This window comes from Mytilus trossulus, chromosome 5, assembly GCF_036588685.1.
Source record: "Mytilus trossulus isolate FHL-02 chromosome 5, PNRI_Mtr1.1.1.hap1, whole genome shotgun sequence".
NCBI lineage: Eukaryota > Metazoa > Mollusca > Bivalvia > Mytilida > Mytilidae > Mytilus > Mytilus trossulus.
Genome location: NC_086377.1, coordinates 15,883,912 through 15,903,545, shown reverse-complemented (window position 1 = coordinate 15,903,545; position 19,634 = coordinate 15,883,912). Strand labels below are relative to the sequence as shown.

The window sequence follows — 19,634 nt, the reverse complement described above, 5'->3', positions numbered from 1 at the left end:
ATTCTAAAATGGGTATCATTACCCTTTATGGGCAAGGAAACACTACCGTACCATCTGTACAGGTACACCATACATGTGACTTTAAATTTAATCCGGTTTTAGAACAATCAGTATACTTTTGAATCAGACAATTTTTATATACATGTGGCAATACATAGATTGACTAAAAAAATAATATTCGTTTCAGTCTTTGACATCAGTTAAACGCACTGCAAGCGACAATTAAACCTCATAACACAGTAATTGTATATAATTCAGTTTTGACAAAATGCATGTATATATACTGTGTAAAACAAACGCCTTATCATAATGAAATGTAACAAAAATACCGAACTGCAAAGGAGATGTTATAAAATTACAAAATCAAAAACAAACAGTTGAAGACATTAAGGTCCCGTTGTGATGTTTATCTAATATCTTTAAAATATGTTATGCTGGAATTTAGTCGTTCCATTTATTTATAGAAACCAGGGGAACTCCAATATATTTAACTTTCGATATTGACCAGCAAGATGAAGAAAGGTGCATTTATATAACTTACTTTTCGTCTTTATAGATCAGATCGGCAACAACGGAAAAGAAAAATGAGTAAACGAAAAGGTAGTTATGCATACGAAATGATTAGTGCTACAGATAAGAAACACTGATATCAATATTTGTGCAATTTATTAATTTAATTATAAAACTAAAAGTTTGATGTTGTCTTTTTTGCAATTTGACTTTTAAAGTTGGAGGGCAAACTAATAACACACATGTTTTTATTTTGTTTTTATTTCTGAGGTGATATCTATTTAGTTGAACTAACTCGATCAGTAGGATATCTGATAGCAAATTTCTTTAGTTGGGGCCTCATTGGGGGGTTCTGATCCCGGATCCCGCTTACTGTTTTGTCAGATTCCAGTATCCCGTATTATATAAATATGTAAGACAGAATGACATATACTTATATTCTGTTTGCAATAGCATGAATTGTTCTATATAATAAGAATGTTCTTATCCCGGGCATAAACACAATGCCGTATTTGGCGAAACCTTTTCAACTTTTGATCTTCTGTGCTGTACAACTTTGTACTTTTTTCACTTTCGATCTGTTATATCTGTGCGTCACTGGTGAGTCTAGTGTGGACAAGGCGCGTTTTTGGCGTATTGAATTTTAAACCTGATGCTTTTTGTTATCTATTAATCATGTTTTTCTTTGTCTAATATGTTCTCCTATCTATTTGTATTGTAATGCTGTAATATTAAGTTGTCATTTCAATGTTATATTTAACTTTGCCATTAAAGTGCGAGGTTTGGCATGCCATAAAACCAGGTTCAACCCACTACTTTTATTCCCCTTTAAAAGTGTCCTGTACCAAGTCAGGAAGATGGTCATTGTTATATTATTGTTCGTTTCTCTGTGTGTTGCATTTTAACGTTGAGTCGTTTGTGTTTTCTCTTATTTTTGAGATATTGAGATAAGACGTGGCACGGTACTTGTCTATCCCAAATTCATGTATTTGGTTTTCATGTTATATTTGTTATTCTCGTGGTGTTTTGTCTGATGCTTGGTCCGTTTCTGTGTGTGTTGCGTGTTGGTGTTGTGTCGTTGTTCTCCTCTTATATTTAATGCGTTTCGCTCGGTTTTGGTTTGTTTCCCCGATTTTGTTTTTTGTCCATGGATTTATGAGTTTTGAACAGCGGTATATTACTGTTGCCTTTATATACAATATTGTTTTTATGACCTTTGCTTATATAACTGCATTAAATCTATATCATAACTCATAATTCATGGATATACAGCTACACTAATATTTTCAAGATCCAACAAGGAACTTATTTGAAAGGTGAACTTGCATGTATATAGATACTCGTTATAAGGCTAAGTTGTAATATACTATTATATATACACGCTGCAATGTGTAATTAAAGGTGCATACATGAAGATTTTTTGCATCTTGCATACGTGTGTTTACTTATAGTATGGAGCTTGAGATATATGTTACAACATGTTTTAAGTTGAATAGACATTTTTACAAAACAGACGATTGACGTGGTTGTAAACAAAATAAATATATGTGGATCTTTATTTGTGCATTAGCCATTTTCCGCCGATTAAAATTCCATAGGAATATAAAAGATTGATCAAGTATTGATTTGCCTCCGGAGGCAAGGGAAAATGGGCAATGATAAATTGCGTTAAAAACGATACGTTGTACATAGTGAATTCGATATTTTTAAATAATCTGAAATTTAAATCACTAAACCTCAACACAAACATGTAATAAAACAGTATAAAAATGCAGTCATCTTTCTTTTTCAGCAATGTTCAGTGAAGACGATGATGAATGTGAGATTTTGATCGTTTGTAGTTGTATATGACACGCACACACACACACACCTACACACTCACACCAATACACACATTCATTTATTTATCAATACATTCATTACCCATCGATCTATCCATTTATTAATATTCCATCGATTTATCTATGTTACCCAACCATTATTATCAATCATACAAAACAAATCATGAAAAAATTAAGTTCTTGAATGTATTCCAGTGCATGACATACTGTATAATTGTGTAGGGTATATGTTGCACGAGCAATAGTACAATGTAATAGGTAGATTGATATAAGCGTTAAGGACAGATCCGATCACTCAGCAAATTAGTGTCATCTTACTCTTTTTATGCTTGCAAATAAACGTATCCTATGGTGGGTACTAAAGTTTCGACTTCTCTAAAACAATCGTATATTTTTATGGCTTACGCAGTCATAGTCAAACTAATAGCCATAAAACAGTCAAGGTTCCTGAAATAAGTTAAAAAACAAACTATAACAAACTAATTAAATTGATTATTTTATTAATGTTTGTAAATACAAAACTTCGGAAGACAAGGATGCGTATAACCAAACCCGTTAAGAGGTATCTGAACAAAAGGGACCGAAGACATAGACATTTTTATCTAAGGTAAATTCATCCGGAGGAAATTGGTGCTTAGTTTCTTGATTAATGTATCAACAGAAAACTTAAGTTAAAAAGAAGAAAATTAATCCCCTCCCAAACAAAACTATTCAAACTCACAAAATATACCATATGTAATTCAATATTTATAACAGTTAGTTTAGTTTACTGAAAATGAGTATACCAATGATATGTCATGTAAACACAATAGCGTTACTTTTGGGCTGGTGAAAACATCGGGGACCATACTTCAGTAACGCCATCGACCTAATGTGTACCTCTTGAGTAGTTCACACTAAAATACGTTTAACCGGAAACATTTAATATGTACACTGTTAGTAAACAACAGATTTTTGATCATATTGATAACTATTGATATATTATGTTATTACACGTACAGTTCAATTGGATTGCCAATTATTTGAATTGATTTGAAAAACACGCTCACTATTTCACTTATACCTGTAAGCCTCTGACAGTTAGCAGTATACATGGTATATTGATATAATGATATTTCTCAATACATTCAGCATAGTTATTCAGTACCTAGAAAGATCACGAACATCAAATCAAAATGCTTTGAGATACAAAACATAAGCGTATATATAAGGTAATATATATATTGTTACCCTTCATTATCTGATTTTTTTGTCTCCTTAATCATAATATCATTGGACAACAAATTGTTGTAAAATTGTACGGAAAAGCAAAGGTTTATTTTTGTTTATGTGTGACATATATAGGGAATGGGACCATAACAAGCATACTGTCTTCAGCATGTTCAGAGACAATCTGGAATTACTGTTTTATCTAAAAAATAAAATTGGATAGTCCTTGCATTAACATGTTTGATAACTTTTAACTGTTATACACATATGACGACAGAATAATGTGTGGTGCTTGTCATTCACTTTACGACATTGATGATCATTTGATTCATAAACAAGGTAAGAATTAAATTTGAGAAAATGAGATAACATTATTTTGAGTTGTACCATTGCTTACTTATCAAAAGTCAAACATTGATTTGAAAGCAGCAGGTTGGAAATTAATGAAAGTATGTCAATATCACGTAAAGTAAAAAAGTCATTTAACGTAAATGATAATGTTCAAAGGTATGTTTTCCTAAAAATAAAACTTACGGTGCTCATAAACCTGCTCGGTCTGTTCATATATATTCATCATTTATATATCTGGATAGCTCTAAGAGCAATTCAAACCTGTCGTGTCTCTTACCTGTAGTATTTACTTATACATATTGTAAAAACAACAAGCTTGATTTTCAATTAAAAAAAAATTAAAATACCACTGTCTTTATTATTCTACATTAGAAATATAATACAGATACTATTGAGAATGGAAACGGAAAATGTGTCACTGAGACAATAACCCGACCAAAGGTCAGAAAGAAAAAAAAGAAAGACCACCAATGGGCCTTCAACAAAGCGAGAAAATCCCCCACCCGAAGGCGGGCTTCATCTTGCTCCCAAACAAAATGTATATTAGTTCAGTTAAAACGGACTTCACATTAAACCCCGACGAATATAAATGAATTAAAATTAAAAAAAAATATACAAGGCTAACAAAGGCCAGAGGCTCTGGACTTAGACGAAGCGAAACATACGGCGGGGTTAAGCATGTTTTGTGAGATCTTTACCTTCCCCGAATACTCTAGCTTTGTTAGGTTTTTTTGAAGTCCCTCTTGTTTAATTACCCTTGACGTTTAATAATTATGGGTCGATCAATTAACCCCTAAAAAAAACTGAATATAATGATATAGAAACAGTCAGAATAGTAATTCAGGATCACCACATTTTAAAGTCTACTATTATCACAACGTTTAATAAAACAAAATGCAATATTATCTATATTTTAAGCAGAATAGCTTTGGGTATTTGTTATAACATCTTTTAAGTTAAATAGCATTTTTGGGTGTAAATACATATGGATCTTATTTTTCCATACGCATAATCTTCGCCGATTTAAATTTCACAGGAAGATAAAAGATTGATTTGCAGCGATGCCCCCGGCAACAGTTTGTTTGGGGGGAAATGGGCAATAGTGTTATCCGTTATAAACGGTGCGTTGTACATATCCGCCGTAGAAGTTAAGAAAATGCTTTTGCTTACATTTTTAAATAATCTGAAATGTAGCATTTTCTTTTGAATGAAGGTGGGATTTTGATCTCGGTTTTTGTCAGATTTATTTGTATGTTGGTTTGAATTTAAGTCAGTTGTGTTGTGTGTTCAAATATAGTTAAGATTTTGTACCCCAATTATTGTCAAATAAAACCAATACAATTGAGAATGGAAAAGGGGCATATGTCAAAGAGAAAACAACCCGACTAACGAACAGAAAACAGCCGAAGGCCACCAATGGGTCTTCAACGCAGCAAGAAATTCCCGCACCGGAAGTGGGTCTCAGCTGGCCCCTTAATTAAGATATGTTCTAGTTTAGTAAAGATAGGCGTTATCCTAAACTCCAAAACATATAAATTAGCTAAGATTTGAAAACTATACCAGACTAACAAAGGCCAGAGGCTTTGAACTTGGGACAGGCGCAAAAATGAGGCGGGGTAAAACATGTTTTGTGAGATCTCAACCCTCCCCCTATACCTCTAGCCAATGAATAATTGCGAAACACACAGCAATAAACACAGTAAAACTTAGTTATAAAGTCAGAGTCCAATGTCATTATAGGTAACAAAAGGAACTAAGCAAAATGACAATAACACATAATTACCAATGACTTCTAGCAGTTACTGGCATACAAGCTCCAGACCTTAACTGATTGAAAGATTATGTCTTTATGTATGTTTGTGTTGTTAATCCTAATTTTGTCTATACAACTGTTATAATAGTTGGATGTTTAGTTTGCTAATAAGGTTTAGGTTTAACTCTTCCTTGTAACATGCCTGTACCAAGTCAGGAATATGACGGTTGTTTTTTTATTGTTTGTGAATTTCCCTTGATGTTTCATAATATTTTGTAATACTTCTATTGCCAAATCTACCTGACATTGTATGATGGAATTTTCCGTGTAAATATCCGTAGATCAATTATTATCAAAACAAATATGACGGAAATAAAGAAGTAAAAATATTTTTTTCTCTTTTCAGACTTTTCAGGCGGGTGTAGTTATATAGGTATGTAAGTTTTTTGTTTACTGAGTGATATCATTAATGGATTAGTAGTGATCTTGTATATGTTTTAACTGTTGTTCCTTGTGTTCATTTATATTCAAAGTCTGCAATGTTCATGATGTTTATACTAAAATATGCCTGTGTATCTTTAGACACGAACAACGATTCCAAAAGGTTTTAAAATTTGTCATTCAAATTAAGAAAATGAATATGAATGAGGGTTACGAAATTGGTGAATTTGTAATGTCAGATAGCAGTCGATTTACTATTCTCTATTGTAAGATGCATACTCACTTAGTATAAAATAGGGGCGAAAGATACTTGAGGAATTGTCAAACTCATAGATCGAAAATAAACTTACAGGGCCATGGGCAAAAACGAAAAAGACAAACAGACAAATAATAGTACGCAAGAGACAACATAACGAACTAAATACTAAGCAACACGAACCCCACCAAAAAATGGGGATGATCTCAGGTGTTCCAGAAGGTTAAGCAGATCCTGCTCCATGTGTGGCATCCGTCATGATGCCCATATTATTACAAACCCGGTAAATAGACACTTAGGTAGGTCACATACGTGAAAAGGGAACGGGATTGTAGCTACGACATAAGGAGCTTATCCGATATTATCTGTGAAACGGATATTCCATAACTGTCAACCAACCGGTGATGGTGTCCGTAAAATTTACGAAGGGATGATTTCAACTTCTCCATTTGGAACTCTTGGATTAATAGCTTCCTTGTGAGCAGCAACCGTCTATCAAGGAAATCATGATAGGAAATACAAGCCCTGGAATATTGTATCAATTAGGAGATATATACTCCGTATGCAGGCGCTGCTGGAATGTTGCTACATACAAATGGAAAATTCACAATTTAGAAGCTGATATCATCTCTTATGTCGTAAAGTTTTGATTTCGACCGACCCTCATTTATATAAATAATCAACACAATCTATAGAATACATCTTATACAGTAGATATCTCCAAGTTCAAATCAATAGTAAAACGGCTTGCCAAAAAAAAAGAGACGTTTCCTCTGTAAAGATCTTTTTGCAACAATACACATGAGAGTTAATGTCTTATATTTGTACCTTCTGTCGAAATATTTGTATATTTAAAATTAAATCACTTTCTTATTTTATATGCTATTCAATCTGATTGTCAAATGCACCTGCGCGCGTTCTCTTCTTTTTAAACATTTGTGAAGTAAGTCAATATACCTGCATGCTACGAGCTTTGGTATAGAAACTCTTCAATAACTCAGGTGCCAGCTTAGAAATAATGATATTCACCAGTGTCTATACACATATCAAAAGACTAGATCGACAAAAACTGAACATACTATGTAAATACTGATCATAAAACGTCATTTAATTTACAGAAAATAATATACAGTGAACATTTAAATCATGTTTAGGTGATGTTTTGCGACAAAAGTAGAGATTACACACTTTAGAAATTTTGTAAACACACGATAATATTTTATGTAGAGTTGTTCAGCTTAAATCAATATGAAATATTAATTTAATAACTCATTCGCTATAATAAAGACGCTATCAAATTGATTGTCTAACTGCACATATGGTGCCGAAAAATTGTACCGTTTATTTTAATACTGCCACTGGGTTGATGCCTCTGCTTGTGGACTGATAGTCCCCGAGGGTATCACCATCCCAGTAGCCAGTAATTAGGTTTTGGAATGCAAATACGGATTTTGTATTATAAAAATTTGCTTTTACGCAATTTTTGAAATTTTTTGAAATGAAGGAATGTATCTCCCTCATGTTAAGCTTTGATGCCATGCTCGGCTATGGCTATACTTGTTTGTCCTTTTTTATTTATAGCTCTTCATCCATTTAATAAGCTTTGGATTTTCAAATATTTTGGTCTCAAGCATCATTAAAGAGACACTGATTGTCGAAATGTGCATCTGGTGCACAAAAAAAGTACCGTATATCGTATATCGTTGAACAGTATCTTTATCGAAGTTGTTCTAATGAAATATCAAACAACGAAAAGGAAAATCTAGGGAGGTTTTAGACATTTGTAATCTGCAAGGTTCTAATATTTTGGTAGGTGTACAATTAGGATTAAAATTTACACAGTATGCTTATTGTTTTGACGTAAGTTTAAACAACCATACTTGATAATGTGTGTCTCTTTTATGTTATGCAATTGTATACTTTAATTTTATAAAAGATTTAAAATATTTTCCGCCAAATCAGCGTGAATCTGTTTTTAGTTAATACAAACAAAAAAAAATTCTCTTGTTTTTAACGAGCTGATAAAAAATTGATGACAGTTAACCAAATATACCATAGAAAGTATCCTAAAACTACTAAATATTTTAAGTTAATGAAATATATACAAACACAAATATGTTTACAGTGTTGTTCCTTTATATGGTCATTTTGTGTCTCCGTTAGGGTTATTTCGTCTTCCTTGGTATTTACATCGTACGAGCCGTAAAAAAATTATTCTGGATACAAAATAGGAAGTAGTTGAAAACGTTTTGAACGTTGCATACTACACTTCTTGTGAAAAAAGTACTTTTGTTGGCAGCAAACTGATCAAGCTAATATTAAACATACTTAAATATTTTTCTCGAAAAGTTAATACGCTTTACTGCATTGTGACGTAAACAAAATCGACCATTGATAATAACTTGAATTTGTCGTATGACAAAAACTTTTCATAGAGATTGATTTGAGTAGATCAACAAACTAATCTGTCTGGCGTAGATTTGATACATTTCCGACAGCTAAGCGTCTAAGTGGCCTTTTCGTTGAACAATCAATAGAGAGATGTCGTTCGATGCCCAATTGAACAATTATACATGAAAGACTAAAGAACGGGAATTTCGACACTTACAAATCACAAAAAAAAAAATAGATATGAGTATTTATTGTAAACGGTATCATGATTAAAGTCTCATTAAAAAATCGAGCAATGACTAAGCAAATTGAAGGAGATTTTACGAATACATTACCTGCTAGATTTAAATATATTATAGGTGTGTAATCAGGATTAATTTAACACAGTTTGTTTTTCATTCTGAAGCAAGTTTTAATAATCATACATATAAATGTTTTTACATTATATAATGCAATAGCATGTGTAAACATCCTTTTTCATTACACATTAAAATAATGTAATAAAAAGTATAATGTTATGTTTTCCTTATTTTGCAGACCCAAGTTTGGTTCCAAATGGTAAGTTTGAATGTTAACAGATTAATATCTTGCACTTTTTATTGTAAAGATAATGGTTTGAAAAAAAAAATACTTTAGAAGATATCTTACAAAGTATATAAGATATCTCATAAAGTATATAAGATACCTTATAAAGTACATAGTATATCTGATAAAAGAGTGGCGAAAGATACCAGAGGGACATACAAACTCATAGATCAAATAATCTTACAACGCCATTATCTTTGTTTACTCATCGTGTATTGTATGCAATATACCATTACCATATTTGATATTTTAAGAACAATATTTTTTAAATTTTAATGATATAAAATGTTTTTCACAACTATTCATTACATGCATTTCCACAATTATTTGGAATTGGAACAACTCTTTTCCAACTGGAATTTTATCAACAGCGTCATTCTAGTTGACAAAACTGAAGTATATTCAAATATATTTTGCAGAATGGTCTCTATACACATCAAAATTATGGCAGGATAATTACTATCTGGCAGAAGCATAAGAAAGGTTTTCTGCTGATATGTTGTGATCAAATTTGAAAACAACGCCTTTCAAGTAGTTTATTACTTGTTTAAATAAATTCAGAGAGTTTGAAAAAAAAGTATTTAAAACATTATTGTCTTCTTATAAGTCTCCATTACATTCCCGCGGTCAGTCTGATTGAAAACATAATAAATAAACACTCATGTTAAAATATTTGCCAACAACATCTGTGGAATCTGCTTTTAGTAAATACAAACATTAACATTTTTCGAAAAGAAATAAGCAATACTAGTGAAAAATAATACATAATAACTAGCAATGGCCTAATTTAGATACAAACCCGATTCACTCTTGGGGATGATATGTTAAGCATTAAGTCACAACATCTCTTGTTTTTATCAAGCTGATAAAAACCTGATGACAGTTAATCAAATATTCCATAAAAAATATCCTAAAACTACTAAGACACTTTAAGTTAATGAAATATAAAAAAAATTGTTCACAGTGTTGTTCCTTTATATGGTATTTTTTTTGTCTCCGTTGGGGTTATTGCGTCTTCCTTGGTATATACATCGTTCGAGCCGTAGAAAATATATTCTGGATACAAAATAGGAAGTAGTTGAAAACGTTTTGAACGTTGCATACTTGACATCTAGGATAACAAGTACATTTGATGGCAGCGAATTGCTAAAGCTAACATTAAACATATATAAATATTTACCACGACCAGTTTATACGTTTTCCTTCATTGTGATGTAAAAAGAAAATCGACCATCGACAATTACTTGAGTTTGTCGTATGATAATAATTTTTCATAGAGAATGATTTGAGTAGATAAACAAACTAATCTGTCCGGCGTAGATTTGACAATATATTCGAAATATTCCCGGCAGCTAAGCGTCTGAGTGGCCTATTCGGTGGACAATCAATAGGGAGATGTGGTTAGATGTCCAATTGCACAATTATACATCAACAACCAAAGAACAGGAATTTAGACACTTACATATCACCAAAAAAAAAAAATCAAATATGAGTATGTATTGTAAACGGTATCTTGATTAAAGTCTCATTAAAAATAGAGCAACGACTAAGCAAATTGAAGGAGGTTTTACGCATATATTACATGCTAGATTTTAATTATATTATAGATGTATAATCAGGATAGATTTAACACAGGTTTTTTTTCATTTGAAGTAAGTTTTAATAATCATACATATAAATGTTTCTAAATTATATTATGCAATAGCATGTGTATACATACCTTTTTCATTACACATTTCAATAATGTAATAAAAAGTATAATGTTATGTTTTCCTTTTTTTTAGGGTTATTGTATCTTTCGAACAGTAAGTTTGAATGTTAACATATTTATATCTTGCACTTTTTATGTGAAAGATAATGGTTTAAAAAATATCCGATAAACTTTAGAAGATATCTTATAAAGTATATAAGATACCTTATACAGTACATAATATATCTTATAAAAGAGTGGCGAAAGATACCAGAGGGGCATACAAACTCATAGATCAAATAATCTTACAACGCCATTGTCTTTGTTTACTCATCGTGTATTATTTGCAATATACCATTACCATATGTGATATTTTAAGAACAATATTTTTTTAATTTTAACGATACAAATGTTTTTCACAACTATTCATCACATGCATTTCCAAAATTATTTGGAATTGAACAACACTTTTCCAACTGGAATTTTATCAACAGCGTCATTTAGTTGACAAAACTGAAGTATATTTAAATATATTTTGAAGAATGGTCTCTATACACATCAAAGTCATGGCAGGATAATTACTATCTGGCGGAAGCATAAGTGTTTTCTGCTGATGTGTTTTGATAAAATTTGAAATCAACGCCTTTCAAGTAGTTAATTGTCCAAATAATTTCAGAGAGTTTGAAAAAAGTATTTAAAACATTATTGTCTTCTTATAAGTCTCCATTACATTCCCCATGTCAGTTTGATTGAAAACGTAATGAATAAACACTCACGTTAAAATATTTGCCGACATCATCTGTGGGATCTTTTTTTAGGAAATACACACATTAACATTTTTCGAAAAGAAATGAGTTATACTAGTGAGAAATAATACATGATAACTAGCAATGGCCTAATTAAGATACAAACCCGAATCACTCTTGGGGATGATCTGTTAAGCATTAAGTCACAAAATCTCTTGTTTTTATCGAGCTGACAAAAACCTGATGACAGTTAATCAAATATTCCATAAAAAATATCCTAAAACTACTAAGACACTTTAAGTTAATGAAATAAATACACATACAAATATGTTCAGTGTTGTTCCTTTATATGGTCATTTTTTGTCTCCGTTGGGGTTATTGCGTCTTCCTTTGTATATACATCGTTCGAGCCGTAGAAAATATATACTGGATACAAAATAGGAAGTAATTGAAAACGTTTTGAACGTTGCATACTTGACATCTGGGATAACAAGTACATTTGATTGCAGCCAATTGCTAAAGCTAACATTAAACATACTAAAATATTTACCACGACAAGTTTATACGTTTTCCTTCATTGTGATGTAAAAAGAAAACCGACCATCGATAATTACTTGAATTTGTCGTATGATAATAACTTTTCATAGAGAATGATTTGAGTAGATAAACAAACTAATCTGTCCGGCGTAGATTTGACAATATATTCGATATATTCCCGGCAGCTAAGCGTCTGAGTGGCCTATTCGGTGGACAATCAATAGGAAGATGTGCTTAGATGTCCAATTGCACAATTATACATCAACAACCAAAGAACAGGAATTTAGACACTTACATATCACCAAAAACAAATCAAATATGAGTATGTATTGTAAACGGTATCTTGATTAAAGTCTCATTGAAAATAAAGCAAGGACTAAACAAATTGAATGAGGTTTTACGCATATATTACATGCTAGATTTTAATTATATTATAGATGTATAATCAGGATAAATTTAACACAGTTTTTTTTTCATTTTGAAGTAAGTTTTAATAATCATACATATAAATGTTTCTAGATTATATTATGCAATAGCATGTGTATACATACCATTTTCATTACACATTTTAATAATGTAATAAAAAGTATAGTGTTATGTTTTCCTTTTTTTTAGGGTCATGGTTTGTTTCGAACGGTAAGTTTGAATGTTAACATATTTTCTTGCACTTTTTATTTTAAAGATAATGGTTTGAAAAAAAATCTGATAAACTTTAGAAGATATCTTACAAAGTATATCAGATGTCTTATAAAGTACATAAGATGTCTTATAAAGCATATAAGATACCTTATAAAGTACATAATATATCTTATAAAAGAGGAGCGAAATATATCAGAGGGACATACAAACTCATAGATCAAATAATCTTACAACGCCATTGTCTTTGTTTACTCATCGTGTATTGTATGCAATATACCATCACCATATTTGATATTTTAAGAACAATATTTTTTTTAATTTTAACGATATAAAATGTTTTTCACAACTATTCATTACATGCATTTCCACAATTATTTGGAATTGGAACACCGCTTTCCTCACTGGAATTTTATCAACAGTGTCATTCTAGTTGACCAAACTGAAGTATAGTCAAATATTTTTTGAAGAATGGTCTCGATACACATCAAAGTCATGTGAGGATAATTACTATCTGGCATAAGTATTAGAAGGGTTTTCTGCTGATATGTTGTGATAAAATTTGAAAACAACGCATTTCAAGTAGTTTATTACTTGTCCAAATAATTTCAGAGAGTTTGAAAAAAGTATTTAAAACATAATTGTCTTCTTATAAGTCTCCATTACATTCCCCCTGTCAGTTGGATTGAAAACATAATAAATAAACACTCATGTTAAAATATTTGCCAACAACATCTGTGGAATCTGCTTTTAGTAAATACAAACATTAACATTTTTTCGAAAAAAAATAGTTATTGTCCAAAATCACTAGGAATTGCCTGATTTAGATTCAACCCCAATAATCCTTGGGCATCATCTGTTAAGCATTAAGTCACAGATTCTCTTGTCTTGATCGAGCTGTTAAAAATCTGATGACAGTTAACCAAATATACTATAAAAAATATTCTAAAACTACTTAAACCTTTTAAGTTAATGAAATATATACAAATGCAAATATGTTTACAGTGTTGTTCCTTTATATGGTCATTTTGTGTCTTCGTTAGGGTTATTGCGTCATCCTTGGTATTTACATCGTTCGAGCCGTAGAAAATATATTCTGGATACAAAATAGGAAGTAGATGAAAACGTTTTGAAGTGAGAGGTTTAGCGCTATAAAACCAGGTTCAATCCACCATTTTCTACATTAGAAAATACCTGTACCAAGTAAGGAATATGACAGTTGTTGTCTATTCGTTTGATGTGTTTTATCCTTTGATTTTGCCATTTGATTAGGGACTTTCAGACATTTTGTGATTTTACTTTTTGCATACTATAGGCATCCGGGGTAACAAGTACTTTTGATGGCAACAAACTGCTAAAGCTAACATTAAACATACTTATATATTTACCACGACAAGTTTATACGTTTTACTTCATTATAATGTAAAAAACAAATCAGCCATCGATAATAAAAAGTAAAAACACAAAAATACCGAACTCCGAGGAAAATTCAAAAAGGAAAATCAAAAATCAAAAGGCAAAATCAAAAGTCCAAACACATCAAACGAATGGGTAACAACTGTCATATTCCTGACTTGGTACAGGCATTTTCTAATGTAGAAAATGGTGGATTGAACCTGGTTTTATAGCTAGCTAAACCTCTCACTTATATGACAGTCGCATCAAATTCCATTAAATTGTCAACGATGCATGAACAAAACAAACATACTCAAAGAGTAAAAATGTCAAAAATAGGGGTACAACAGTCAATATTGTGTTATCATCTTAATATCTCTACATAAACAACAAATGTAACAAAGAAGCACAAAAAGGCATACATTAATTTAACATTCTCATTTTGCTTTTCTTATACGGCTGAATTTATCTATGTAAAGTCTACCCATAATGATAGAAGGTTTCATTACTGGTTTAAAAATGCGCGTTTGAAATTCGCACAGGTAGACATAAAAATAATTTTGTCGTATGACGGCATACATAAATGAAGACTTACGTAAAGTTGATATAACAAAAACAGACTTAACAGTAAAAGTAATAATAATAAATAAAATAATGGTGTGTTTCAAAGTATGACGGGATACATAAGAACAGTTTCACGTCAAATACGGCTGAATGTATCTATGTAAAGTCTACCCATAAATGATAGAAGGTTTTCATTACTGGTGTAAAATAGCGCGTTTGAAATTCGCACAGGTAGACATAAAAATAATTTTGTTGTATGTCGGCATACATAAATACAGACTCACGTAAAGTAGATATACCAAAAACCAGACTTAACAGTAAAAGTAATAATAATAAATAAAATAATGGTGTGGTTCAAAGTATGACGGGATACATAAGTACAGTTTCACGTCAAATGTATATCATGAAAAACAGACTAAACAGAAAAAGTAGTGTTATTGAATAAAATAGTTTTGTCATTCATAGTATTCAAGATCCTTAAGTTAAAGTAATATCAATCAATGAAATAATTTTGCCGTTCAAAGTATGTGGTTTTACATAACCACTGAGTCACTTCAAATGATTATCTAAAAAAGACTTATAAAAGAATTATATAATAACTTGAATTTGTGGTATGACAAAAACTTTTCATAGAGATTGATTTGAGTAGATCAACAAACTAATCTGTCAGGCGTAGACTTGATATATTCCCGACAGCTAAGCGTCTGAGTGGCCTATTCGTTGAACAATCAATAGAGTGATGTGGTTCGATGCCCAATTGAACAATTATACATGAAAGACTAAAGAACGGGAATTTCGACACCTGCAAATCACAAACAAAATCAAATATAAGTATATATATTGTCAAAAGTATCTTGATTAAAGTCTCATCAAAAGTTGAGCAACGACTAATCAAATTGAAGGAGGCATATATTACCTGCTAAATAGTAATACTATTATAGGTGTATAATCAGGATTTATTCTATAAAATGGTTTACCATTTTGAAGTAGGTCCTAATAACCATACCAAAATGTTTTTTTTATATTACATTATGCAATAGCATTTTTATACACACCTTATTCATTACACATTTAAGGAGTGTAATGAAAAGTATAATGATAAGTTTTGTTTTTTTTTCCAGATCCGCCTCCTTTGGGGAATGGTGAGTTTGACTGTTAACAGATTTATATATTGCACTTTTTATTGTAAAGATAATGGTTTGAAAAAAAAATCTTATAAACTTTATAAGATATCTTAATAATTATTTAACATACATTATCTTATAATGTAAACAAGAAAGTTAATTGGTGCATGCACCAATTTTTGGGCCGGAAGTAAGGAGGATTTTGGTGTACAAAAAAGGTGCAAAATGCTTATATAAATAATCTGTATATTGAGTCGACTTGAATCTGCAATTGCCAGAACTGTTCCAATCCAATTAGTTTTGGTCATCCTATAATATAGTACTTAATTGTGTAGTTGATGAATGGGATATAATTTAACGCATGGCGTTTCTCTTCAATGAAAGCGCTTCTGCAAGAATTTACGCATATGGTCTATCATTTAAACATAGAGTCAAATACCCATAAAAGTATAAATGTTGAGTCTTTTTTTTCTCATCGTGTACTGTATGAACTATGCTGTTACCATGTTTGATATTTCAACGATATCAAGAGTTTTCCACTACTATTTACTACTTTTACTATTAGTTCAGATTGGAACACCGCTTTATCCACTAAAGCTTTATCAACAGTGTCATTGAACATATCCTTTGATGAATGGGTCTAAAATAGTTACAAAAACAACTATAAAAGAAGTTTATTTCAAATAATTTCAGAGAGTTTGCAAAAAGTATTTAAAACAATATTTGTCTTCTAATAAGTCTCATTGACCTTCCCCGTGTTAGTTTAATTGACAACATATTAAATAAACACTCATTTTAAAAGATTCAAGTCCAAGAGATCCAAGTCAGGAGCCTCTGGCCTTTGTTAGTCTTGTATTATTTAAATTTTAGTTTCTTGTGTACAATTTGGAAATTAGTATGGCGTTCATTATCACTGAACTAGTATATATTTGTTTAGGGGCCAGCTGAAGGACGCCTCCGGGTGCGGGAATTTCTCGCTACATTGAAGACCTGTTGGTGACCTTCTGCTGTTGCGTTTTTTTATTTTGGTCGGGTTGTTGTCTCTTTGACACATTCCCCATTTCCATTCTCAATTTTATCAAATATGTGTGGACAATCTGTTTTTAGTTGATACAAACATTAACTTGTTTTCGACAAGAAATCAGAAACTGTACCTTGTCACTAGCAATTACCTAATTTAAATACAATCCTGTTGACCCTTGGGCATCATCTGTTCTGTCTCCAGTCATAAATTCACTTGTCTATAATTTTTCATCGAGAATGATTTGAGTTGATAAGCAAAATTATTCGTTGGTCAATCAAAAGGGCGATGCGGTTAGATGCCCAAATTTCCAGTAATACCATCAACGACAAAAGATAATTAATTTAGACATCTACGAATCACTGAAAGTTTCAAACATTAGTATATAATGTGAACAGTATCTTGATTATAAAGTCTTACGAAAAATCGAAAAACGAATAAGTAAGTTGAGGTATGTTTTGCGCGTATACATAACCTGTTAGATTCTTTTTATATGATAGGTGTATCATCAAGATTTTTTTGGCACAGTATGTTGATCATTTTAAAGTAAGTTTTTAAAATGCTACATAGAAATATGTCATGCAATATGGTTTGTTTACATACCTACTTCATGCCACATTTACATCATGTAATAACAAGAAAAATGTTGTTTATTTTTGTTTTTTTTTTTCAGTGCAACCTCTGCATGGTGAGTTCGATTGTAAACAGATTCTTATCTAGCACTTTGTTTTTTTAAAGATAATAGTTATTATTTCATATCGGTTAAGAATTAGCTTTTCTTAGTGAACAAAAAAGGGGCCACATGACATTCTTTATTATTTATTAATAAATTCCATCGGTCATTAACAGAACAAAATGGACCAGAAAACTGGTCTTTAACGAACTTTTATACATGTTAATTACCGATGAGGCGTGGTTTCTCTGTTAACGACTGGTGGGGCGTGGTTTCTCTGTTAATGACCATAAGGCCTGGTTTTTATGTTTAGAGAGATGACCCTTAAATACACCATTTTCCTGTTTTCAATTTTATATCTAAGTTGTTGAATTGTTTACCATATGTTTTCCAAAATTATATAAAACTTTATTTAGTAATAATATACCGAACAATGGCTCTGAATTGAATGGCAGTGACTAATGTATAGCTCCATGTAATACTACGCTATAGAAATCTTTGCTATAGAAATCGTACAATTACTTGAGTTTGCTTTGAACGTTTTGAATTTATGAAAATTTGTAAAAAAACATGGTTCCTCAATGAAATAAACATTATAGTTATTGAATAATTGGTCATTATCGTGATACATGGACTGCCCGTAATGACCAGTTTTATAATAACTCTTATGTTAACAAAATATCTTATAAAGTACATAAGATATCTTATAAAAATTGTTCATTTTATAGTTATTTTATGGTGATGTTGTACCCTTTTTGAATTATATTTTGTAGTGTACAGAATCATATTACATGATCCTTCGCCCTGTAAGATTAATCGTTGACTATTTATTCAGTCATTCTATATATATATATATATATATATATATACAACTCGTCTAAACATCAACCCAACAATGTTAGATCTGTAAATTTGCTTTCGCAAATTTTTGGTTCTTCCCTCGCCGGGATTCGAACCCATGCTACTGTGATATCGTGACACCAAATCGCCTGCACTGCAGCCGTCCCGCTAGACCACACGACCACCTGGGCTCTCAAACAAAAGAGCTTTCGGTGGCCATATGTTACCTTTCCACGTCAGTTTTAATCTAGCGGCGTACTACAGTACATGATATATAAGGCATGAAGATGTTATTGTTACAGATCAGCTAAATTATCTATAGTAAAGGATCCTACAAATTAATGTAAGATACAGTCACAGAAAATAATTATATTCATAAGTACGTCTGAGTCAGTGACAACCCTACAACAGATGTATCCATCGGATCGCCATCAATGATGGTGATACATGGCTGTGTACATATATATATATATATAACTCGTCTAAACATCAACCCAACAATGTTAGATCTGTAAATTTGCTTTCGCAAATTTTTGGTTCTTCCCTCACCGGGATTCGAACCCATGCTACTGTGATATCGTGACACCAAATCACCTGCACTGCAGCCGTCCCGCTAGACCACACGACCACCTGGGCTCTCAAAAAAGAGCTTTCGGTGGCCATATGTTACCTTTCCACGTCAGTTTTAATCTAGCGGCGTACTACAGTACATGATATATAAGGCATGAAGATGTTATTGTTACAGATCAGCTAAATTATCTACGGTAAAGGATCCTACAAATTAATGTAAGATACAGTCACAGAAAATAATTATATTCATAAGTACGTCTGAGTCAGTGACAACCCTACAACAGATGTATCCATCGGATCGCCATCAATGATGGTGATACATGGCTGTGTACATAATGTATATACAACTCGTCTAAACATCAACCCAACAATGTTAGATCTGTAAATTTGCTTTCGCAAATTTTTGGTTCTTCCCTCACCGGGATTCGAACCCATGCTACTGTGATATCGTGACACCAAATCGCCTGCACTGCAGCCGTCCCGCTAGACCACACGACCACC

At 31.7% G+C, this 19,634-nt stretch overlaps 1 long non-coding RNA gene across 1 annotated transcript; it reads left to right on the top strand.

Annotated features, from left to right (window-relative positions):
* Positions 1-501: 501 nt before the first annotated feature.
* LOC134719448 (uncharacterized) lies at positions 502-16,047 on the top strand. The gene is made up of 7 exons (XR_010107584.1): positions 502-600; positions 2,303-2,329; positions 6,071-6,097; positions 9,290-9,310; positions 11,122-11,142; positions 12,926-12,946; positions 16,027-16,047. It is a non-coding gene; the product is annotated as an uncharacterized LOC134719448 (long non-coding RNA).
* The last annotated feature ends 3,587 nt before the right edge of the window (positions 16,048-19,634 follow it).